We start from the raw sequence: 21,185 nt of genomic DNA, 5'->3' as shown, positions 1-21,185 counted from the left end.
TCAGTAAGCAAAAACAGTTACGAAACTTTTTTATTAGCTTACCTGGTGATAGAAGTAGAAGAGGGCAAAAAAGTGCCTGTATCTCACCTACAGCCATACCACATTGGATAGGCCCAATCTCGTCTGATCTTGGAAGCTAAGCAGTGTTGGGCCTGGTTAGCACTTGGGTGGGAGACTACATGGGAACACCATGTGCTGTAGGTTTTTTCACATAACTGGAAAATTGTTTTTATTCTCTAGCTATTTAAATTGGAAACTTTTTCTTTTTATTGCCTGTAGAGACATTTGTAAGAGGTCAAACAGACACAATAGCCATCACCTAAAGACTTACCACACTGTTTAGGCCAAATTCCAACTGCTTTTGGCAGCTAAACAGTGTTGAGCTCTTTAGTAGTTTAATTTAAGATCCCCTGCTAATATCATGTCCTGTAGGTCTTTTTACATTACCAACACATGATTTTTTTCAGTAAGCAAAAACAGTTAGGAAGCTTTTTATTAGCTTACCTGGTGATAGAAGAGAAGAGGTCAAAAAAGAGCATGTATCTCACCTACAGCCATACCACATTGGATAGGCCCAATCTCATCTGACCTTGGAAGCTAAGCAGTGTTGGGCCTGGTTAGTACTTTGGTGGGAGACCACATGGGAACACCTGGTGCTGTAGGTTTTTTCACATTACTGGCAAATAGTTTTTATTCTCTAGCTATTTAAATTGGAAACTTTTTCTTTTTATTGCCAGTACAGACATTTGGAAGAGGTCAAACAGACACAATAGCCATCACCTAAAGACTTACCACACTGTTTATGCCCAATTCCAACTGCTTTTGGCAGCTAAACAGTGTATGAGCCTCTTTAGTAGTTTCATTTAAGATCCCCTGCTAATATCATGTCCTGTAGGTCTTTTTACATTACCAAAACATGATTTTTTTAATTAAGCCAAAACAGTTAGGAAACTTTTTTATTAGCTTACCTGGTGATAGAAGTAGAAGAGGGCAAAAAAGTGCATGTATCTCACCTACAGCCATACCACATTGGATAGGCCCAATCTCATCTGATCTTGGAAGCTAAGCAGTGTTGGGCCTGGTTAGTACTTGGGTGGGAGACCACATGGGAACACCAGGTGCTGTAGGTTTTTTCACATTACTGGCAAATTGTTTTTATTCTCTATCTATTTAAATTGGAAACTTTTTCTTTTTATTGCCAGCACAGACATTTAGAAGCGGTCAAACATACACAATAGCCATCACCTAAAGACTTACCACACTGTTTAGGCCAAATTCCAACTGCTTTTGGCAGCTAAACAGTGTTGAGCCTCTTTAGTATTTTAATTTAAGATCCCCTGCTAATATCATGTCCTGTAGGTCTTTTTACATTACCAACACATGATTTTTTTCAGTAAGCAAAAACAGTTAGGAAGCTTTTTTATTAGCTTACCTGGTGATAGAAGAGAAGAGGGCAAAAAAGAGCATGTATCTCACCTACAGCCATACCACATTGGATAGGCCCAATCTCGTCTGATCTTGGAAGCTAAGCAGTGTTGGGCCTGGTTAGTACTTGGGTGGGAGACCACATGGGAACACCAGGTGCTGTAGGTTTTTTCACATTACTGGCAAATTGTTTTTATTCTCTATCTATTTAAATTGGAAACTTTTTCTTTTTATTGCCAGCACAGACATTTAGAAGAGGTCAAACATACACAATAGCCATCACCTAAAGACTTACCACACTGTTTAGGCCCAATTCCAACTGCTTTTGGCAGCTAAACAGTGTTGAGCCTCTTTAGTAGTTTAATTTAAGATCCCCTGCTAATATCATGTCCTGTAGGTCTTTTTACATTGCCAACACATGATTTTTTTCAGTAAGCAAAAACAGTTACGAAACTTTTTTATTAGCTTACCTGGTGATAGAAGTAGAAGAGGGCAAAAAAGTGCCTGTATCTCACCTACAGCCATACCACATTGGATTTGTCCAATCTCGTCTGATCTTGGAAGCTAAGCAGTGTTGGGCCTGGTTAGTACTTGGGTGGGAGACCACATGGGAACACCTGGTGCTGTAGGTTTTTTCACATTACTGGCAAATTGTTTTTATTCTCTAGCTATTTAAATTGGAAACTTTTTCTTTTTATTGCCAGTACAGACATTTGGAAGAGGTCAAACAGACACAATAGCCATCACCTAAAGACTTACCACACTGTTTAGGCCCAATTCCAACTGCTTTTGGCAGCTAAACAGTGTTGAGCCTCTTTAGTAGTTTAATTTAAGATCCCCTGCTAATATCATGTCCTGTAGGTCTTTTTACATTACCAACACATGATTTTTTTCAGTAAGCAAAAACAGTTAGGAAGCTTTTTTATTAGCTTACCTTGTGATAGAAGAGAAGAGGGCAAAAAAGAGCATGTATCTCACCTACAGCCATACCACATTGTATAGGCCCAATCTCATCTGACCTTGGAAGCTAAGCAGTGTTGTGCCTGGTTAGTACTTTGGTGGGAGACCACATGGGAACACCTGGTGCTGTAGGTTTTTTCACATTACTGGCAAATAGTTTTTATTCTCTAGCTATTTAAATTGGAAACTTTTTCTTTTTATTGCCAGTACAGACATTTGGAAGAGGTCAAACAGACACAATAGCCATCACCTAAAGACTTACCACACTGTTTATGCCCAATTCCAACTGCTTTTGGCAGCTAAACAGTGTATGAGCCTCTTTAGTAGTTTCATTTAAGATCCCCTGCTAATATCATGTCCTGTAGGTCTTTTTACATTACCAAAACATGATTTTTTTAATTAAGCCAAAACAGTTAGGAAACTTTTTTATTAGCTTACCTGGTGATAGAAGTAGAAGAGGGCAAAAAAGTGCATGTATCTCACCTACAGCCATACCACATTGGATAGGCCCAATCTCGTCTGATCTTGGAAGCTAAGCAGTGTTGGGCCTGGTTAGTACTTGGGTGGGAGACCACATGGGAACACCAGGTGCTGTAGGTTTTTTTCACATTACTGGCAAATTGTTTTTATTCTCTATCTATTTAAATTGGAAACTTTTTCTTTTTATTGCCAGCACAGACATTTAGAAGCGGTCAAACATACACAATAGCCATCACCTAAAGACTTACCACACTGTTTAGGCCAAATTCCAACTGCTTTTGGCAGCTAAACAGTGTTGAGCCTCTTTAGTATTTTAATTTAAGATCCCCTGCTAATATCATGTCCTGTAGGTCTTTTTACATTACCAACACATGATTTTTTTCAGTAAGCAAAAACAGTTAGGAAGCTTTTTTATTAGCTTACCTGGTGATAGAAGAGAAGAGGGCAAAAAAGAGCATGTATCTCACCTACAGCCATACCACATTGGATAGGCCCAATCTCGTCTGATCTTGGAAGCTAAGCAGTGTTGGGCCTGGTTAGTACTTGGGTGGGAGACCACATGGGAACACCAGGTGCTGTAGGTTTTTTCACATTACTGGCAAATTGTTTTTATTCTCTATCTATTTAAATTGGAAACTTTTTCTTTTTATTGCCAGCACAGACATTTAGAAGAGGTCAAACATACACAATAGCCATCACCTAAAGACTTACCACACTGTTTAGGCCCAATTCCAACTGCTTTTGGCAGCTAAACAGTGTTGAGCCTCTTTAGTAGTTTAATTTAAGATCCCCTGCTAATATCATGTCCTGTAGGTCTTTTTACATTGCCAACACATGATTTTTTTCAGTAAGCAAAAACAGTTACGAAACTTTTTTATTAGCTTACCTGGTGATAGAAGTAGAAGAGGGCAAAAAAGTGCCTGTATCTCACCTACAGCCATACCACATTGGATTTGTCCAATCTCGTCTGATCTTGGAAGCTAAGCAGTGTTGGGCCTGGTTAGTACTTGGGTGGGAGACCACATGGGAACACCCGGTGCTGTAGGTTTTTTCACATTACTGGCAAATTGTTTTTATTCTCTAGCTATTTAAATTGGAAACTTTTTCTTTTTATTGCCAGTACAGACATTTGGAAGAGGTCAAACAGACACAATAGCCATCACCTAAAGACTTACCACACTGTTTAGGCCCAATTCCAACTGCTTTTGGCAGCTAAACAGTGTATGAGCCTCTTTAGTAGTTTCATTTAAGATCCCCTGCTAATATCATGTCCTGTAGGTCTTTTTACATTACCAAAACATGATTTTTTTCATTAAGCCAAAACAGTTAGGAAACTTTTTTATTAGCTTACCTGGTGATAGAAGTAGAAGAGGGCAAAAAAGTGCATGTATCTCACCTACAGCCATACCACATTGGATAGGCCCAATCTCATCTGATCTTGGAAGCTAAGCAGTGTTGGGCCTGGTTAGTACTTGGGTGGGAGACCACATGGGAACACCAGGTGCTGTAGGTTTTTTCACATTACTGGCAAATTGTTTTTATTCTCTATCTATTTAAATTGGAAACTTTTTCGGTACTTATGTAGTAACTGGGCTGCCGATTTTGAAATCGGGTCCATCGCATCGCATCGCACCCGACCAAATCGCATGCGATGCGATGCGATGCGATGCGATGCGATGGACCCGATTTTTCCATAGGATTCAATGTTAAAATGGACTGAGTCCATTTTAACATGGAATTCAATGGGAAAAAGGGGTCCTTTTCATACCCCTACTATCCAAGTGGGCATGGAGTTGGATATAAACCTGTGGCGAGCGTAGCGAGCCACCGAGCCCGAAGCGTGGCGAGCGTAGCGAGCCCCGCGAGGGGACACAGAATACCGCCCCCTCGCGGGGCTCGCTTCGCTCGCCACGCTTCGGGCTTTGTGGCTCGCTACGCTCGCCACAGGTTTATATCCAACTCCATGACCACTTGGATAGTAGGGGTATGAAAAGGACCCCTTTTTCCCATTGAATTTCATGTTAAAATGGACTCAGTCCATTTTAACATTGAATCCTATGGAAAAATCGGGTCATCGCATCGCATCGTATGCGATGCGATGCGATATCGCATCGCATCGCATCTGATTGTATGCCTTAACTTAAGGCATACAATCAAAAAATCGGCAGCCCAGATACTACATAAGTACCACTTTTTCTTTTTATTGCCAGCACAGACATTTAGAAGAGGTCAAACATACACAATAGCCATCACCTAAAGACTTACCACACTGTTTAGGCCCAATTCCAACTGCTTTTGGCAGCTAAACAGTGTTGAGCCTCTTTAGTAGTTTAATTTAAGATCCCCTGCTAATATCATGTCCTGTAGGTCTTTTTACATTGCCAACACATAATTTTTTTCAGTAAGCAAAAACAGTTACGAAACTTTTTTATTAGCTTACCTGGTGATAGAAGTAGAAGAGGGCAAAAAAGTGCCTGTATCTCACCTACAGCCATACCACATTGGATAGGCCCAATCTCGTCTGATCTTGGAAGCTAAGCAGTGTTGGGCCTGGTTAGCACTTGGGTGGGAGACTACATGGGAACACCATGTGCTGTAGGTTTTTTCACATAACTGGAAAATTGTTTTTATTCTCTAGCTATTTAAATTGGAAACTTTTTCTTTTTATTGCCTGTAGAGACATTTGTAAGAGGTCAAACAGACACAATAGCCATCACCTAAAGACTTACCACACTGTTTAGGCCAAATTCCAACTGCTTTTGGCAGCTAAACAGTGTTGAGCTCTTTAGTAGTTTAATTTAAGATCCCCTGCTAATATCATGTCCTGTAGGTCTTTTTACATTACCAACACATGATTTTTTTCAGTAAGCAAAAACAGTTAGGAAGCTTTTTATTAGCTTACCTGGTGATAGAAGAGAAGAGGTCAAAAAAGAGCATGTATCTCACCTACAGCCATACCACATTGGATAGGCCCAATCTCATCTGACCTTGGAAGCTAAGCAGTGTTGGGCCTGGTTAGTACTTTGGTGGGAGACCACATGGGAACACCTGGTGCTGTAGGTTTTTTCACATTACTGGCAAATAGTTTTTATTCTCTAGCTATTTAAATTGGAAACTTTTTCTTTTTATTGCCAGTACAGACATTTGGAAGAGGTCAAACAGACACAATAGCCATCACCTAAAGACTTACCACACTGTTTATGCCCAATTCCAACTGCTTTTGGCAGCTAAACAGTGTATGAGCCTCTTTAGTAGTTTCATTTAAGATCCCCTGCTAATATCATGTCCTGTAGGTCTTTTTACATTACCAAAACATGATTTTTTTAATTAAGCCAAAACAGTTAGGAAACTTTTTTATTAGCTTACCTGGTGATAGAAGTAGAAGAGGGCAAAAAAGTGCATGTATCTCACCTACAGCCATACCACATTGGATAGGCCCAATCTCATCTGATCTTGGAAGCTAAGCAGTGTTGGGCCTGGTTAGTACTTGGGTGGGAGACCACATGGGAACACCAGGTGCTGTAGGTTTTTTCACATTACTGGCAAATTGTTTTTATTCTCTATCTATTTAAATTGGAAACTTTTTCTTTTTATTGCCAGCACAGACATTTAGAAGCGGTCAAACATACACAATAGCCATCACCTAAAGACTTACCACACTGTTTAGGCCAAATTCCAACTGCTTTTGGCAGCTAAACAGTGTTGAGCCTCTTTAGTATTTTAATTTAAGATCCCCTGCTAATATCATGTCCTGTAGGTCTTTTTACATTACCAACACATGATTTTTTTCAGTAAGCAAAAACAGTTAGGAAGCTTTTTTATTAGCTTACCTGGTGATAGAAGAGAAGAGGGCAAAAAAGAGCATGTATCTCACCTACAGCCATACCACATTGGATAGGCCCAATCTCGTCTGATCTTGGAAGCTAAGCAGTGTTGGGCCTGGTTAGTACTTGGGTGGGAGACCACATGGGAACACCAGGTGCTGTAGGTTTTTTCACATTACTGGCAAATTGTTTTTATTCTCTATCTATTTAAATTGGAAACTTTTTCTTTTTATTGCCAGCACAGACATTTAGAAGAGGTCAAACATACACAATAGCCATCACCTAAAGACTTACCACACTGTTTAGGCCCAATTCCAACTGCTTTTGGCAGCTAAACAGTGTTGAGCCTCTTTAGTAGTTTAATTTAAGATCCCCTGCTAATATCATGTCCTGTAGGTCTTTTTACATTGCCAACACATGATTTTTTTCAGTAAGCAAAAACAGTTACGAAACTTTTTTATTAGCTTACCTGGTGATAGAAGTAGAAGAGGGCAAAAAAGTGCCTGTATCTCACCTACAGCCATACCACATTGGATTTGTCCAATCTCGTCTGATCTTGGAAGCTAAGCAGTGTTGGGCCTGGTTAGTACTTGGGTGGGAGACCACATGGGAACACCTGGTGCTGTAGGTTTTTTCACATTACTGGCAAATTGTTTTTATTCTCTAGCTATTTAAATTGGAAACTTTTTCTTTTTATTGCCAGTACAGACATTTGGAAGAGGTCAAACAGACACAATAGCCATCACCTAAAGACTTACCACACTGTTTAGGCCCAATTCCAACTGCTTTTGGCAGCTAAACAGTGTATGAGCCTCTTTAGTAGTTTCATTTAAGATCCCCTGCTAATATCATGTCCTGTAGGTCTTTTTACATTACCAAAACATGATTTTTTTCATTAAGCCAAAACAGTTAGGAAACTTTTTTATTAGCTTACCTGGTGATAGAAGTAGAAGAGGGCAAAAAAGTGCATGTATCTCACCTACAGCCATACCACATTGGATAGGCCCAATCTCATCTGATCTTGGAAGCTAAGCAGTGTTGGGCCTGGTTAGTACTTGGGTGGGAGACCACATGGGAACACCAGGTGCTGTAGGTTTTTTCACATTACTGGCAAATTGTTTTTATTCTCTATCTATTTAAATTGGAAACTTTTTCGGTACTTATGTAGTAACTGGGCTGCCGATTTTGAAATCGGGTCCATCGCATCGCATCGCACCCGACCAAATCGCATGCGATGCGATGCGATGCGATGCGATGGACCCGATTTTTCCATAGGATTCAATGTTAAAATGGACTGAGTCCATTTTAACATGGAATTCAATGGGAAAAAGGGGTCCTTTTCATACCCCTACTATCCAAGTGGGCATGGAGTTGGATATAAACCTGTGGCGAGCGTAGCGAGCCACCGAGCCCGAAGCGTGGCGAGCGTAGCGAGCCCCGCGAGGGGACACAGAATACCGTCCCCTCGCGGGGCTCGCTTCGCTCGCCACGCTTCGGGCTCGGTGGCTAGCTACGCTCGCCACAGGTTTATATCCAACTCCATGCCCACTTGGATAGTAGGGGTATGAAAAGGACCCCTTTTTCCCATTGAATTTCATGTTAAAATGGACTCAGTCCATTTTAACATTGAATCCTATGGAAAAATCGGGTCATCGCATCGCATCGCATCGCATCGTATGCGATGCGATGCGATATCGCATCGCATCGCATCTGATTGTATGCCTTAACTTAAGGCATACAATCAAAAAATCGGCAGCCCAGATACTACATAAGTACCACTTTTTCTTTTTATTGCCAGCACAGACATTTAGAAGAGGTCAAACATACACAATAGCCATCACCTAAAGACTTACCACACTGTTTAGGCCCAATTCCAACTGCTTTTGGCAGCTAAACAGTGTTGAGCCTCTTTAGTAGTTTAATTTAAGATCCCCTGCTAATATCATGTCCTGTAGGTCTTTTTACATTGCCAACACATAATTTTTTTCAGTAAGCAAAAACAGTTACGAAACTTTTTTATTAGCTTACCTGGTGATAGAAGTAGAAGAGGGCAAAAAAGTGCTTGTATCTCACCTACAGCCATACCACATTGGATAGGCCCAATCTCGTCTGATCTTGGAAGCTAAGCAGTGTTGGGCCTGGTTAGTACTTGGGTGGGAGACCGCATGGGAACACCAGGTGCTGTAGGTTTTTTCACATAACTGGAAAATTGTTTTTATTCTCTAGCTATTTAAATTGGAAACTTTTTCTTTTTATTGCCTGTAGAGACATTTGTAAGAGGTCAAACAGACACAATAGCCATCACCTAAAGACTTACCACACTGTTTAGGCCCAATTCCAACTGCTTTTGGCAGCTAAACAGTGTTGAGCTCTTTAGTAGTTTAATTTAAGATCCCCTGCTAATATCATGTCCTGTAGGTCTTTTTACATTACCAACACATGATTTTTTTCAGTAAGCAAAAACAGTTAGGAAGCTTTTTTATTAGCTTACCTGGTGATAGAAGAGAAGAGGTCAAAAAAGAGCATGTATCTCACCTACAGCCATACCACATTGGATAGGCCCAATCTCGTCTGATCTTGGAAGCTAAGCAGTGTTGGGCCTGGTTAGTACTTGGGTGGGAGACCACATGGGAACACCTGGTGCTGTAGGTTTTTTCACATTAATGGCAAATTGTTTTTATTCTCTAGCTATTTAAATTGGAAACTTTTTCTTTTTATTGCCAGTACAGACATTTGGAAGAGGTCAAACAGACACAATAGCCATCACCTAAAGACTTACCACACTGTTTAGGCCCAATTCCAACTGCTTTTGGCAGCTAAACAGTGTATGAGCCTCTTTAGTAGTTTCATTTAAGATCCCCTGCTAATATCATGTCCTGTAGGTCTTTTTACATTACCAAAACATGATTTTTTTCATTAAGCCAAAACAGTTAGGAAACTTTTTTATTAGCTTACCTGGTGATAGAAGTAGAAGAGGGCAAAAAAGTGCATGTATCTCACCTACAGCCATACCACATTGGATAGGCCCAATCTCGTCTGATCTTGGAAGCTAAGCAGTGTTGGGCCTAGTTAGTACTTGGGTGGGAGACCACATGGGAACACCAGGTGCTGTAGGTTTTTTCACATTACTGGCAAATTGTTTTTATTCTCTAGCTATTTAAATTGGAAACTTTTTCTTTTTATTGCCTGTAGAGACATTTGTAAGAGGTCAAACAGACACAATAGCCATCACCTAAAGACTTACCACACTGTTTAGGCCCAATTCCAACTGCTTTTGGCAGCTAAACAGTGTTAAGCCTCTTTAGTAGTTTAATTTAAGATCCCCTGCTAATATCATGTCCTGTAGGTCTTTTTACATTGCCAACACATGATTTTTTTCAGTAAGCAAAAACAGTTAGGAAGCTTTTTTATTAGCTTACCTGGTGATAGAAGAGAAGAGGTCAAAAAAGAGCATTTATCTCACCTACAGCCATACCACATTGGATAGGCCCAATCTCGTCTGATCTTGGAAGCTAAGCAGTGTCGGGCCTGGTTAGTACTTGGGTGGGAGACCACATGGGAACACCTGCTGCTGTAGGTTTTTTCACATTACTGGCAAATTGTTTTTATTCTCTAGCTATTTAAATTGGAAACTTTTTCTTTTTATTGCCAGTACAGACATTTGGAAGAGGTCAAACAGACACAATAGCCATCACCTAAAGACTTACCACACTGTTTAGGCCCAATTCCAACTGCTTTTGGCAGCTAAACAGTGTTGAGCCTCTTTAGTAGTTTAATTTAAGATCCCCTGCTAATATCATGTCCTGTAGGTCTTTTTACATTGCCAACACATAATTTTTTTCAGTAAGCAAAAACAGTTACGAAACTTTTTTATTAGCTTACCTGGTGATAGAAGTAGAAGAGGGCAAAAAAGTGCCTGTATCTCACCTACAGCCATACCACATTGGATAGGCCCAATCTCGTCTGATCTTGGAAGCTAAGCAGTGTTGGGCCTGGTTAGTACTTGGGTGGGAGACCACATGGGAACACCAGGTGCTGTAGGTTTTTTCACATAACTGGAAAATTGTTTTTATTCTCTAGCTATTTAAATTGGAAACTTTTTCTTTTTATTGCCTGTAGAGACATTTGTAAGAGGTCAAACAGACACAATAGCCATCACCTAAAGACTTACCACACTGTTTAGGCCCAATTCCAACTGCTTTTGGCAGCTAAACAGTGTTGAGCTCTTTAGTAGTTTAATTTAAGATCCCCTGCTAATATCATGTCCTGTAGGTCTTTTTACATTACCAACACATGATTTTTTTCAGTAAGCAAAAACAGTTAGGAAGCTTTTTTATTAGCTTACCTGGTGATAGAAGAGAAGAGGTCAAAAAAGAGCATGTATCTCACCTACAGCCATACCACATTGGATAGGCCCAATCTCGTCTGATCTTGGAAGCTAAGCAGTGTTGGGCCTGGTTAGTACTTGGGTGGGAGACCACATGGGAACACCTGGTGCTGTAGGTTTTTTCACATTAATGGCAAATTGTTTTTATTCTCTAGCTATTTAAATTGGAAACTTTTTCTTTTTATTGCCAGTACAGACATTTGGAAGAGGTCAAACAGACACAATAGCCATCACCTAAAGACTTACCACACTGTTTAGGCCCAATTCCAACTGCTTTTGGCAGCTAAACAGTGTATGAGCCTCTTTAGTAGTTTCATTTAAGATCCCCTGCTAATATCATGTCCTGTAGGTCTTTTTACATTACCAAAACATGATTTTTTTCATTAAGCCAAAACAGTTAGGAAACTTTTTTATTAGCTTACCTGGTGATAGAAGTAGAAGAGGGCAAAAAAGTGCATGTATCTCACCTACAGCCATACCACGTTGGATAGGCCCAATCTTGTCTGATCTTGGAAGCTAAGCAGTGTTGGGCCTAGTTAGTACTTGGGTGGGAGACCACATGGGAACACCAGGTGCTGTAGGTTTTTTCACATTACTGGCAAATTGTTTTTATTCTCTAGCTATTTAAATTGGAAACTTTTTCTTTTTATTGCCTGTAGAGACATTTGTAAGAGGTCAAACAGACACAATAGCCATCACCTAAAGACTTACCACACTGTTTAGGCCCAATTCCAACTGCTTTTGGCAGCTAAACAGTGTTAAGCCTCTTTAGTAGTTTAATTTAAGATCCCCTGCTAATATCATGTCCTGTAGGTCTTTTTACATTGCCAACACATGATTTTTTTCAGTAAGCAAAAACAGTTAGGAAGCTTTTTTATTAGCTTACCTGGTGATAGAAGAGAAGAGGTCAAAAAAGAGCATTTATCTCACCTACAGCCATACCACATTGGATAGGCCCAATCTCGTCTGATCTTGGAAGCTAAGCAGTGTCGGGCCTGGTTAGTACTTGGGTGGGAGACCACATGGGAACACCTGGTGCTGTAGGTTTTTTCACATTACTGGCAAATTGTTTTTATTCTCTAGCTATTTAAATTGGAAACTTTTTCTTTTTATTGCCAGTACAGACATTTGGAAGAGGTCAAACAGACACAATAGCCATCACCTAAAGACTTACCACACTGTTTAGGCCCAATTCCAACTGCTTTTGGCAGCTAAACAGTGTATGAGCCTCTTTAGTAGTTTCATTTAAGATCCCCTGCTAATATCATGTCCTGTAGGTCTTTTTACATTACCAAAACATGATTTTTTTCATTAAGCCAAAACAGTTAGGAAACTTTTTTATTAGCTTACCTGGTGATAGAAGTAGAAGAGGGCAAAAAAGTGCATGTATCTCACCTACAGCCATACCACATTGGATAGGCCCAATCTCGTCTGATCTTGGAAGCTAAGCAGTGTTGGGCCTGGTTAGTACTTGGCTGGGAGACCACATGGGAACACCAGGTGCTGTAGGTTTTTTCACATTACTGGCAAATTGTTTTTATTCTCTATCTATTTATATTGGAAACTTTTTCTTTTTATTGCCAGCACAGACATTTAGAAGAGGTCAAACATACACAATAGCCATCACCTAAAGACTTACCACACTGTTTAGGCCCAATTCCAACTGCTTTTGGCAGCTAAACAGTGTTGAGCCTCTTTAGTAGTTTAATTTAAGATCCCCTGCTAATATCATGTCCTGTAGGTCTATTTACATTGCCAACACATGATTTTTTTCAGTAAGCAAAAACAGTTACGAAACTTTTTTATTAGCTTACCTGGTGATAGAAGTAGAAGAGGGCAAAAAAGTGCCTGTATCTCACCTACAGCCATACCACATTGGATATGCCCAATCTCGTCTGATCTTGGAAGCTAAGCAGTGTTGGGCTTGGTTAGTACTTGGGTGGGAGACCACATGGGAACACCAGGTGCTGTAGGTTTTTTCACATTACTGGCAAATTGTTTTTATTCTCTAGCTATTTAAATTGGAAACTTTTTCTTTTTAATGCCTGTAGAGACATTTGTAAGAGGTCAAACAGACACAATAGCCATCACCTAAAGACTTACCACACTGTTTAGGCCCAATTCCAACTGCTTTTGGCAGCTAAACAGTGTTGAGCCTCTTTAGTAGTTTAATTTAAGATCCCCTGCTAATATCATGTCCTGTAGGTCTTTTTACATTACCAACACATGATTTTTTTCAGTAAGCAAAAACAGTTAGGAAGCTTTTTTATTAGCTTACCTTGTGATAGAAGAGAAGAGGGCAAAAAAGAGCATGTATCTTACCTACAGCCATACCACATTGGATAGGCCCAATCTCATCTGACCTTGGAAGCTAAGCAGTGTTGGGCCTGGTTAGTACTTTGGTGGGAGACCACATGGGAACACCTGGTGCTGTAGGTTTTTTCACATTACTGGCAAATTGTTTTTATTCTCTAGCTATTTAAATTGGAAACTTTTTCTTTTTATTGCCAGTACAGACATTTGGAAGAGGTCAAACAGACACAATAGCCATCACCTAAAGACTTACCACACTGTTTATGCCCAATTCCAACTGCTTTTGGCAGCTAAACAGTGTATGAGCCTCTTTAGTAGTTTCATTTAAGATCCCCTGCTAATATCATGTCCTGTAGGTCTTTTTACATTACCAAAACATGATTTTTTTAATTAAGCCAAAACAGTTAGGAAACTTTTTTATTAGCTTACCTGGTGATAGAAGTAGAAGAGGGCAAAAAAGTGCATGTATCTCACCTACAGCCATACCACATTGGATAGGCCCAATCTCGTTTGATCTTGGAAGCTAAGCAGTGTTGGGCCTGGTTAGTACTTGGGTGGGAGACCACATGGGAACACCAGGTGCTGTAGGTTTTTTCACATTACTGGCAACTTGTTTTTATTCTCTATCTATTTAAATTGGAAACTTTTTCTTTTTATTGCCAGCACAGACATTTAGAAGAGGTCAAACATACACAATAGCCATCACCTAAAGACTTACCACACTGTTTAGGCCAAATTCCAACTGCTTTTGGCAGCTAAACAGTGTTGAGCCTCTTTAGTATTTTAATTTAAGATCCCCTGCTAATATCATGTCCTGTAGGTCTTTTTACATTACCAACACATGATTTTTTTCAGTAAGCAAAAACATAGGAAGCTTTTTTATTAGCTTACCTGGTGATAGAAGAGAAGAGGGCAAAAAAGAGCATGTATCTCACCTACAGCCATACCACATTGGATAGGCCCAATCTCGTCTGATCTTGGAAGCTAAGCAGTGTTGGGCCTGGTTAGTACTTGGGTGGGAGACCACATGGGAACACCAGGTGCTGTAGGTTTTTTCACATTACTGGCAAATTGTTTTTATTCTCTATCTATTTAAATTGGAAACTTTTTCTTTTTATTGCCAGCACAGACATTTAGAAGAGGTCAAACATACACAATAGCCATCACCTAAAGACTTACCACACTGTTTAGGCCCAATTCCAACTGCTTTTGGCAGCTAAACAGTGTTGAGCCTCTTTAGTAGTTTAATTTAAGATCCCCTGCTAATATCATGTCCTGTAGGTCTTTTTACATTGCCAACACATGATTTTTTTCAGTAAGCAAAAACAGTTACGAAACTTTTTTATTAGCTTACCTGGTGATAGAAGTAGAAGAGGGCAAAAAAGTGCCTGTATCTCACCTACAGCCATACCACATTGGATTTGTCCAATCTCGTCTGATCTTGGAAGCTAAGCAGTGTTGGGCCTGGTTAGTACTTGGGTGGGAGACCACATGGGAACACCTGTTGCTGTAGGTTTTTTCACATTACTGGCAAATTGTTTTTATTCTCTAGCTATTTAAATTGGAAACTTTTTCTTTTTATTGCCTGTAGAGACATTTGTAAGAGGTCAAACAGACACAATGGCCATCACCTAAAGACTTACCACACTGTTTAGGCCCAATTCCAACTGCTTTTGGCAGCTAAACAGTGTTGAGCCTCTTTAGTAGTTTAATTTAAGATCCCCTGCTAATATCATGTCCTGTAGGTCTTTTTACATTACCAACACATGATTTTTTTCAGTAAGCAAAAACAGTTAGGAAGCTTTTTTATTAGCTTACCTGGTGATAGAAGAGAAGAGGGCAAAAAAGAGCATGTGTCTCACCTACAGCCATACCACATTGGATAGGCCCAATCTCGTCTGATCTTGGAAGCTAAGCAGTGTTGGGCCTGGTTAGTACTTGGGTGGGAGACCACATGGGAACACCTGGTGCTGTAGGTTTTTTCACATTACTGGCAAATTGTTTTTATTCTCTAGCTATTTAAATTGGAAACTTTTTCTTTTTATTGCCAGTACAGACATTTGGAAGAGGTCAAACAGACACAATAGCCATCACCTAAAGACTTACCACACTGTTTAGGCCCAATTCCAACTGCTTTTGGCAGCTAAACAGTGTATGAGCCTCTTTAGTAGTTTCATTTAAGATCCCCTGCTAATATCATGTCCTGTAGGTCTTTTTACATTTCCAAAACATGATTTTTTTCATTAAGCCAAAACAGTTAGGAAACTTTTTTATTAGCTTACCTGGTGATAGAAGTAGAAGAGGGCAAAAAAGTGCATGTATCTCACCTACAGCCATACCACATTGGATAGGCCCAATCTCATCTGATCTTGGAAGCTAAGCAGTGTTGGGCCTGGTTAGTACTTGGGTGGGAGACCACATGGGAACACCAGGTGCTGTAGGTTTTTTCACATTACTTGCAAATTGTTTTTATTCTCTATCTATTTAAATTGGAAACTTTTTCTTTTTATTGCCAGCACAGACATTTAGAAGAGGTCAAACATACACAATAGCCATCACCTAAAGACTTACCACACTGTTTAGGCCCAATTCCAACTGCTTTTGGCAGCTAAACAGTGTTGAGCCTCTTTAGTAGTTTAATTTAAGATCCCCTGCTAATATCATGTCCTGTAGGTCTATTTACATTGCCAACACATGATTTTTTTCAGTAAGCAAAAACAGTTACGAAACTTTTTTATTAGCTTACCTGGTGATAGAAGTAGAAGAGGGCAAAAAAGTGCCTGTATCTCACCTACAGCCATACCACATTGGATATGCCCAATCTCGTCTGATCTTGGAAGCTAAGCAGTGTTGGGCCTGGTTAGTACTTGGGTGGGAGACCACATGGGAACACCAGGTGCTGTAGGTTTTTTCACATTACTGGCACATTGTTTTTATTCTCTAGCTATTTAAATTGGAAACTTTTTCTTTTTATTGCCTGTAGAGACATTTGTAAGAGGTCAAACAGACACAATAGCCATCACCTAAAGACTTACCACACTGTTTAGGCCCAATTCCAACTGCTTTTGGCAGCTAAACAGTGTTGAGCCTCTTTAGTAGTTTAATTTAAGATCCCCTGCTAATATCATGTCCTGTAGGTCTTTTTACATTACCAACACATGATTTTTTTCAGTAAGCAAAAACAGTTAGGAAGCTTTTTTATTAGCTTACCTTGTGATAGAAGAGAAGAGGGCAAAAAAGAGCATGTATCTCACCTACAGCCATACCACATTGGATAGGCCCAATCTCATCTGACCTTGGAAGCTAAGCAGTGTTGGGCCTGGTTAGTACTTTGGTGGGAGACCACATGGGAACACCTGGTGCTGTAGGTTTTTTCACATTACTGGCAAATTGTTTTTATTCTCTAGCTATTTAAATTGGAAACTTTTTCTTTTTATTGCCAGTACAGACATTTGGAAGAGGTCAAACAGACACAATAGCCATCACCTAAAGACTTACCACACTGTTTATGCCCAATTCCAACTGCTTTTGGCAGCTAAACAGTGTATGAGCCTCTTTAGTAGTTTCATTTAAGATCCCCTGCTAATATCATGTCCTGTAGGTCTTTTTACATTACCAAAACATGATTTTTTTAATTAAGCCAAAACAGTTAGGAAACTTTTTTATTAGCTTACCTGGTGATAGAAGTAGAAGAGGGCAAAAAAGTGCATGTATCTCACCTACAGCCATACCACATTGGATAGGCCCAATCTCGTCTGATCTTGGAAGCTAAGCAGTGTTGGGCCTGGTTAGTACTTGGGTGGGAGACCACATGGGAACACCAGGTGCTGTAGGTTTTTTCACATTACTGGCAAATTGTTTTTATTCTCTATCTATTTAAATTGGAAACTTTTTCTTTTTATTGCCAGCACAGACATTTAGAAGAGTTCAAACATAAACAATAGCCATCACCTAAAGACTTACCACACTGTTTAGGCCAAATTCCAACTGCTTTTGGCAGCTAAACAGTGTTGAGCCTCTTTAGTATTTTAATTTAAGATCCCCTGCTAATATCATGTCCTGTAGGTCTTTTTACATTACCAACACATGATTTTTTTCAGTAAGCAAAAACAGTTAGGAAGCTTTTTTATTAGCTTACCTGGTGATAGAAGAGAAGAGGGCAAAAAAGAGCATGTATCTCACCTACAGCCATACCACATTGGATAGGCCCAATCTCGTCTGATCTTGGAAGCTAAGCAGTGTTGGGCCTGGTTAGTACTTGGGTGGGAGACCACATGGGAACACCAGGTGCTGTAGGTTTTTTCACATTACTGGCAAATTGTTTTTATTCTCTATCTATTTAAATTGGAAACTTTTTCTTTTTATTGCCAGCACAGACATTTAGAAGAGGTCAAACATACACAATAGCCATCACCTAAAGACTTACCACACTGTTTAGGCCCAATTCCAGCTGCTTTTGGCAGCTAAACAGTGTTGAGCCTCTTTAGTAGTTTAATTTAAGAACCCTGCTAATATCATGTCCTGTAGGTCTTTTTACATTGCCAACACATGATTTTTTTCAGTAAGCAAAAACAGTTACGAAACTTTTTTATTAGCTTACCTGGTGATAGAAGTAGAAGAGGGCAAAAAAGTGCCTGTATCTCACCTACAGCCATACCACATTGGATTTGTCCAATCTCGTCTGATCTTGGAAGCTAAGCAGTGTTGGGCCTGGTTAGTACTTGGGTGGGAGACCACATGGGAACACCAGGTGCTGTAGGTTTTTTCACATTACTGGCAAATTGTTTTTATTATCTAGCTATTTAAATTGGAAACTTTTTCTTTTTATTGCCTGTAGAGACATTTGTAAGAGGTCAAACAGACACAATGGCCATCACCTAAAGACTTACCACACTGTTTAGGCCCAATTCCAACTGCTTTTGGCAGCTAAACAGTGTTGAGCCTCTTTAGTAGTTTAATTTAAGATCCCCTGCTAATATCATGTCCTGTAGGTCTTTTTACATTACCAACACATGATTTTTTTCAGTAAGCAAAAACAGTTAGGAAGCTTTTTTATTAGCTTACCTGGTGATAGAAGAGAAGAGGGCAAAAAAGAGCATGTGTCTCACCTACAGCCATACCACATTGGATAGGCCCAATCTCGTCTGATCTTGGAAGCTAAGCAGTGTTGGGCCTGGTTAGTACTTGGGTGGGAGACCACATGGGAACACCTGGTGCTGTAGTTTTTTTCACATTACTGGCAAATTGTTTTTATTCTCTAGCTATTTAAATTGGAAACTTTTTCTTTTTATTGCCAGTACAGACATTTGGAAGAGGTCAAACAGACACAATAGCCATCACCTAAAGACTTACCACACTGTTTAGGCCCAATTCCAACTGCTTTTGGCAGCTAAACAGTGTATGAGCCTCTTTAGTAGTTTCATTTAAGATCCCCTGCTAATATCATGTCCTGTAGGTCTTTTTACATTACCAAAACATGATTTTTTTCATTAAACCAAAACAGTTAGGAAACTTTTTTATTAGCTTACCTGGTGATAGAAGTAGAAGAGGGCAAAAAAGTGCATGTATCTCACCTACAGCCATACCACATTGGATAGGCCCAATCTCATCTGATCTTGGAAGCTAAGCAGTGTTGGGCCTGGTTAGTACTTGGGTGGGAGACCACATGGGAACACCAGGTGCTGTAGGTTTTTTCACATTACTGGCAAATTGTTTTTATTCTCTATCTATTTAAATTGGAAACTTTTTCTTTTTATTGCCTGCACAGACATTTAGAAGAGGTCAAACATACACAATAGCCATCACCTAAAGACTTACCACACTGTTTAGGCCCAATTCCAACTGCTTTTGGCAGCTAAACAGTGTTGAGCCTCTTTAGTAGTTTAATTTAAGATCCCCTGCTAATATCATGTCCTGTAGGTCTTTTTACATTGCCAACACATAATTTTTTTCAGTAAGCAAAAACAGTTACGAAACTTTTTTATTCGCTTACCTGGTGATAGAAGTAGAAGAGGGCAAAAAAGTGCCTGTATCTCACCTACAGCCATACCACATTGGATAGGCCCAATCTCGTCTGATCTTGGAAGCTAAGCAGTGTTGGGCCTGGTTAGTACTTGGGTGGGAGACCACATGGGAACACCAGGTGCTGTAGGTTTTTTCACATTACTGGCAAATTGTTTTTATTCTCTAGCTATTTAAATTGGAAACTTTTTCTTTTTATTGCCTGTAGAGACATTTGTAAGAGGTCAAACAGACACAATAGCCATCACCTAAAGACTTACCACACTGTTTAGGCCCAATTCCAACTGCTTTTGGCAGCTAAACAGTGTTGAGCTCTTTAGTAGTTTAATTTAAGATCCCCTGCTAATATCATGTCCTGTAGGTCTTTTTACATTACCAACACATGATTTTTTTCAGTAAGCAAAAACAGTTAGGAAGCTTTTTTATTAGCTTACCTGGTGATAGAAGAGAAGAGGTCAAAAAAGAGCATGTATCTCACCTACAGCCATACCACATTGGATAGGCCCAATCTCGTCTGATCTTGGAAGCTAAGCAGTGTTGGGCCTGGTTAGTACTTGGGTGGGAGACCACATGGGAACACCTGGTGCTGTAGGCTTTTTCACATTAATGGCAAATTGTTTTTATTCTCTAGCTATTTAAATTGGAAACTTTTTCTTTTTATTGCCAGTACAGACATTTGGAAGAGGTCAAACAGACACAATAGCCATCACCTAAAGACTTACCACACTGTTTAGGCCCAATTCCAACTGCTTTTGGCAGCTAAACAGTGTATGAGCCTCTTTAGTAGTTTCATTTAAGATCCCCTGCTAATATCATGTCCTGTAGGTCTTTTTACATTACCAAAACATGATTTTTTTCATTAAGCCAAAACAGTTAGGAAACTTTTTTATTAGCTTACCTGGTGATAGAAGTAGAAGAGGGCAAAAAAGTGCATGTATCTCACCTACAGCCATACCACATTGTATAGGCCCAATCTCGTCTGATCTTGGAAGCTAAGCAGTGTTGGGCCTGGTTAGTACTTGGGTGGGAGACCACATGGGAACACCAGGTGCTGTAGGTTTTTTCACATTACTGGCAAATTGTTTTTATTCTCTATCTATTTAAATTGGAAACTTTTTCTTTTTATTGCCAGCACAGACATTTAGAAGAGGTCAAACATACACAATAGCCATCACCTAAAGACTTACCACACTGTTTAGGCCCAATTCCAACTGCTTTTGGCAGCTAAACAGTGTTGAGCCTCTTTAGTAGTTTAATTTAAGATCCCCTGCTAATATCATGTCCTGTAGGTCTTTTTACATTGCCAACACATGATTTTTTTCAGTAAGCAAAAACAGTTACGAAACTTTTTTATTAGCTTACCTGGTGATAGAAGTAGAAGAGGGCAAAAAAGTGCCTGTATCTCACCTACAGCCATACCACATTGGATATGCCCAATCTCGTCTGATCTTGGAAGCTAAGCAGTGTTGGGCCTGGTTAGTACTTGGGTGGGAGACCACATGGGAACACCAGGTGCTGTAGGTTTTTTCACATTACTGGCAAATTGTTTTTATTCTCTAGCTATTTAAATTGGAAACTTTTTCTTTTTATTGCCTGTAGAGACATTTGTAAGAAGTCAAACAGACACAATAGCCATCACCTAAAGACTTACCACACTGTTTAGGCCCAATTCCAACTGCTTTTGGCAGCTAAACAGTGTTGAGCCTCTTTAGTAGTTTAATTTAAGATCCCCTGCTAATATCATGTCCTGTAGGTGATTTTACATTACCAACACA

General features: G+C 39.7%; 40 non-coding genes and 3 pseudogenes across 40 annotated transcripts; all 43 read left to right on the top strand.

The window, feature by feature from the left end:
• The first annotated feature begins 85 nt into the window (after positions 1–85).
• On the top strand, positions 86–204 carry LOC146025085 (5S ribosomal RNA; annotated as a pseudogene).
• Positions 205–546: 342 nt separating this feature from the next.
• Positions 547–665, top strand: LOC146022688 (5S ribosomal RNA). Its single transcript, XR_014452133.1, has one exon. It is a non-coding gene; the product is annotated as a 5S ribosomal RNA (ribosomal RNA).
• A 346-nt stretch (positions 666–1,011) lies between these two features.
• On the top strand, positions 1,012–1,130 carry LOC146021489 (5S ribosomal RNA). The gene has a single exon (XR_014450974.1). It is a non-coding gene; the product is annotated as a 5S ribosomal RNA (ribosomal RNA).
• Positions 1,131–1,474: 344 nt separating this feature from the next.
• On the top strand, positions 1,475–1,593 carry LOC146021831 (5S ribosomal RNA). Its single transcript, XR_014451306.1, has one exon. It is a non-coding gene; the product is annotated as a 5S ribosomal RNA (ribosomal RNA).
• A 345-nt stretch (positions 1,594–1,938) lies between these two features.
• Positions 1,939–2,057, top strand: LOC146023100 (5S ribosomal RNA). The gene has a single exon (XR_014452529.1). It is a non-coding gene; the product is annotated as a 5S ribosomal RNA (ribosomal RNA).
• Positions 2,058–2,401: 344 nt separating this feature from the next.
• Positions 2,402–2,520, top strand: LOC146024507 (5S ribosomal RNA). Its single transcript, XR_014453885.1, has one exon. It is a non-coding gene; the product is annotated as a 5S ribosomal RNA (ribosomal RNA).
• A 346-nt stretch (positions 2,521–2,866) lies between these two features.
• LOC146021829 (5S ribosomal RNA) lies at positions 2,867–2,985 on the top strand. Its single transcript, XR_014451304.1, has one exon. It is a non-coding gene; the product is annotated as a 5S ribosomal RNA (ribosomal RNA).
• A 345-nt stretch (positions 2,986–3,330) lies between these two features.
• LOC146021828 (5S ribosomal RNA) lies at positions 3,331–3,449 on the top strand. Its single transcript, XR_014451303.1, has one exon. It is a non-coding gene; the product is annotated as a 5S ribosomal RNA (ribosomal RNA).
• A 345-nt stretch (positions 3,450–3,794) lies between these two features.
• Positions 3,795–3,913, top strand: LOC146023436 (5S ribosomal RNA). Its single transcript, XR_014452854.1, has one exon. It is a non-coding gene; the product is annotated as a 5S ribosomal RNA (ribosomal RNA).
• A 346-nt stretch (positions 3,914–4,259) lies between these two features.
• LOC146021488 (5S ribosomal RNA) lies at positions 4,260–4,378 on the top strand. The gene has a single exon (XR_014450973.1). It is a non-coding gene; the product is annotated as a 5S ribosomal RNA (ribosomal RNA).
• A 970-nt stretch (positions 4,379–5,348) lies between these two features.
• LOC146025084 (5S ribosomal RNA) lies at positions 5,349–5,467 on the top strand (annotated as a pseudogene).
• Positions 5,468–5,809: 342 nt separating this feature from the next.
• On the top strand, positions 5,810–5,928 carry LOC146022687 (5S ribosomal RNA). Its single transcript, XR_014452132.1, has one exon. It is a non-coding gene; the product is annotated as a 5S ribosomal RNA (ribosomal RNA).
• A 346-nt stretch (positions 5,929–6,274) lies between these two features.
• On the top strand, positions 6,275–6,393 carry LOC146021486 (5S ribosomal RNA). Its single transcript, XR_014450971.1, has one exon. It is a non-coding gene; the product is annotated as a 5S ribosomal RNA (ribosomal RNA).
• A 344-nt stretch (positions 6,394–6,737) lies between these two features.
• Positions 6,738–6,856, top strand: LOC146021827 (5S ribosomal RNA). The gene has a single exon (XR_014451302.1). It is a non-coding gene; the product is annotated as a 5S ribosomal RNA (ribosomal RNA).
• Positions 6,857–7,201: 345 nt separating this feature from the next.
• On the top strand, positions 7,202–7,320 carry LOC146023099 (5S ribosomal RNA). The gene has a single exon (XR_014452528.1). It is a non-coding gene; the product is annotated as a 5S ribosomal RNA (ribosomal RNA).
• A 346-nt stretch (positions 7,321–7,666) lies between these two features.
• Positions 7,667–7,785, top strand: LOC146021485 (5S ribosomal RNA). Its single transcript, XR_014450970.1, has one exon. It is a non-coding gene; the product is annotated as a 5S ribosomal RNA (ribosomal RNA).
• A 975-nt stretch (positions 7,786–8,760) lies between these two features.
• LOC146022527 (5S ribosomal RNA) lies at positions 8,761–8,879 on the top strand. Its single transcript, XR_014451979.1, has one exon. It is a non-coding gene; the product is annotated as a 5S ribosomal RNA (ribosomal RNA).
• Positions 8,880–9,222: 343 nt separating this feature from the next.
• Positions 9,223–9,341, top strand: LOC146022167 (5S ribosomal RNA). The gene has a single exon (XR_014451634.1). It is a non-coding gene; the product is annotated as a 5S ribosomal RNA (ribosomal RNA).
• A 346-nt stretch (positions 9,342–9,687) lies between these two features.
• LOC146023660 (5S ribosomal RNA) lies at positions 9,688–9,806 on the top strand. The gene has a single exon (XR_014453070.1). It is a non-coding gene; the product is annotated as a 5S ribosomal RNA (ribosomal RNA).
• A 344-nt stretch (positions 9,807–10,150) lies between these two features.
• On the top strand, positions 10,151–10,269 carry LOC146024548 (5S ribosomal RNA). The gene has a single exon (XR_014453924.1). It is a non-coding gene; the product is annotated as a 5S ribosomal RNA (ribosomal RNA).
• A 345-nt stretch (positions 10,270–10,614) lies between these two features.
• On the top strand, positions 10,615–10,733 carry LOC146021826 (5S ribosomal RNA). Its single transcript, XR_014451301.1, has one exon. It is a non-coding gene; the product is annotated as a 5S ribosomal RNA (ribosomal RNA).
• Positions 10,734–11,076: 343 nt separating this feature from the next.
• Positions 11,077–11,195, top strand: LOC146022166 (5S ribosomal RNA). Its single transcript, XR_014451633.1, has one exon. It is a non-coding gene; the product is annotated as a 5S ribosomal RNA (ribosomal RNA).
• Positions 11,196–11,541: 346 nt separating this feature from the next.
• LOC146024766 (5S ribosomal RNA) lies at positions 11,542–11,660 on the top strand (annotated as a pseudogene).
• Positions 11,661–12,004: 344 nt separating this feature from the next.
• LOC146022760 (5S ribosomal RNA) lies at positions 12,005–12,123 on the top strand. Its single transcript, XR_014452202.1, has one exon. It is a non-coding gene; the product is annotated as a 5S ribosomal RNA (ribosomal RNA).
• Positions 12,124–12,469: 346 nt separating this feature from the next.
• Positions 12,470–12,588, top strand: LOC146022778 (5S ribosomal RNA). The gene has a single exon (XR_014452219.1). It is a non-coding gene; the product is annotated as a 5S ribosomal RNA (ribosomal RNA).
• Positions 12,589–12,933: 345 nt separating this feature from the next.
• On the top strand, positions 12,934–13,052 carry LOC146021578 (5S ribosomal RNA). The gene has a single exon (XR_014451058.1). It is a non-coding gene; the product is annotated as a 5S ribosomal RNA (ribosomal RNA).
• A 344-nt stretch (positions 13,053–13,396) lies between these two features.
• LOC146022685 (5S ribosomal RNA) lies at positions 13,397–13,515 on the top strand. Its single transcript, XR_014452130.1, has one exon. It is a non-coding gene; the product is annotated as a 5S ribosomal RNA (ribosomal RNA).
• Positions 13,516–13,861: 346 nt separating this feature from the next.
• On the top strand, positions 13,862–13,980 carry LOC146022713 (5S ribosomal RNA). The gene has a single exon (XR_014452157.1). It is a non-coding gene; the product is annotated as a 5S ribosomal RNA (ribosomal RNA).
• A 342-nt stretch (positions 13,981–14,322) lies between these two features.
• On the top strand, positions 14,323–14,441 carry LOC146021825 (5S ribosomal RNA). The gene has a single exon (XR_014451300.1). It is a non-coding gene; the product is annotated as a 5S ribosomal RNA (ribosomal RNA).
• Positions 14,442–14,786: 345 nt separating this feature from the next.
• On the top strand, positions 14,787–14,905 carry LOC146024596 (5S ribosomal RNA). Its single transcript, XR_014453968.1, has one exon. It is a non-coding gene; the product is annotated as a 5S ribosomal RNA (ribosomal RNA).
• A 344-nt stretch (positions 14,906–15,249) lies between these two features.
• On the top strand, positions 15,250–15,368 carry LOC146022165 (5S ribosomal RNA). Its single transcript, XR_014451632.1, has one exon. It is a non-coding gene; the product is annotated as a 5S ribosomal RNA (ribosomal RNA).
• Positions 15,369–15,714: 346 nt separating this feature from the next.
• Positions 15,715–15,833, top strand: LOC146021484 (5S ribosomal RNA). Its single transcript, XR_014450969.1, has one exon. It is a non-coding gene; the product is annotated as a 5S ribosomal RNA (ribosomal RNA).
• A 345-nt stretch (positions 15,834–16,178) lies between these two features.
• On the top strand, positions 16,179–16,297 carry LOC146022686 (5S ribosomal RNA). Its single transcript, XR_014452131.1, has one exon. It is a non-coding gene; the product is annotated as a 5S ribosomal RNA (ribosomal RNA).
• Positions 16,298–16,641: 344 nt separating this feature from the next.
• LOC146022684 (5S ribosomal RNA) lies at positions 16,642–16,760 on the top strand. The gene has a single exon (XR_014452129.1). It is a non-coding gene; the product is annotated as a 5S ribosomal RNA (ribosomal RNA).
• A 346-nt stretch (positions 16,761–17,106) lies between these two features.
• Positions 17,107–17,225, top strand: LOC146021824 (5S ribosomal RNA). The gene has a single exon (XR_014451299.1). It is a non-coding gene; the product is annotated as a 5S ribosomal RNA (ribosomal RNA).
• Positions 17,226–17,569: 344 nt separating this feature from the next.
• On the top strand, positions 17,570–17,688 carry LOC146021823 (5S ribosomal RNA). Its single transcript, XR_014451298.1, has one exon. It is a non-coding gene; the product is annotated as a 5S ribosomal RNA (ribosomal RNA).
• A 344-nt stretch (positions 17,689–18,032) lies between these two features.
• On the top strand, positions 18,033–18,151 carry LOC146023079 (5S ribosomal RNA). The gene has a single exon (XR_014452509.1). It is a non-coding gene; the product is annotated as a 5S ribosomal RNA (ribosomal RNA).
• A 344-nt stretch (positions 18,152–18,495) lies between these two features.
• Positions 18,496–18,614, top strand: LOC146023264 (5S ribosomal RNA). Its single transcript, XR_014452687.1, has one exon. It is a non-coding gene; the product is annotated as a 5S ribosomal RNA (ribosomal RNA).
• Positions 18,615–18,960: 346 nt separating this feature from the next.
• LOC146021483 (5S ribosomal RNA) lies at positions 18,961–19,079 on the top strand. The gene has a single exon (XR_014450968.1). It is a non-coding gene; the product is annotated as a 5S ribosomal RNA (ribosomal RNA).
• Positions 19,080–19,424: 345 nt separating this feature from the next.
• On the top strand, positions 19,425–19,543 carry LOC146021822 (5S ribosomal RNA). The gene has a single exon (XR_014451297.1). It is a non-coding gene; the product is annotated as a 5S ribosomal RNA (ribosomal RNA).
• Positions 19,544–19,886: 343 nt separating this feature from the next.
• Positions 19,887–20,005, top strand: LOC146023251 (5S ribosomal RNA). The gene has a single exon (XR_014452674.1). It is a non-coding gene; the product is annotated as a 5S ribosomal RNA (ribosomal RNA).
• Positions 20,006–20,351: 346 nt separating this feature from the next.
• Positions 20,352–20,470, top strand: LOC146022692 (5S ribosomal RNA). Its single transcript, XR_014452137.1, has one exon. It is a non-coding gene; the product is annotated as a 5S ribosomal RNA (ribosomal RNA).
• A 345-nt stretch (positions 20,471–20,815) lies between these two features.
• LOC146022675 (5S ribosomal RNA) lies at positions 20,816–20,934 on the top strand. The gene has a single exon (XR_014452120.1). It is a non-coding gene; the product is annotated as a 5S ribosomal RNA (ribosomal RNA).
• The last annotated feature ends 251 nt before the right edge of the window (positions 20,935–21,185 follow it).

The sequence above is a fragment of the Crinia signifera genome, chromosome 7 (assembly GCF_055691185.1).
Source record: "Crinia signifera chromosome 7, ASM5569118v1, whole genome shotgun sequence".
In the NCBI taxonomy this organism is placed as follows: Eukaryota; Metazoa; Chordata; class Amphibia; order Anura; family Myobatrachidae; genus Crinia; species Crinia signifera.
The sequence above is the reverse complement of the archived record's forward strand: the minus strand, read 5'-3'. Positions and strand labels throughout refer to the sequence as shown.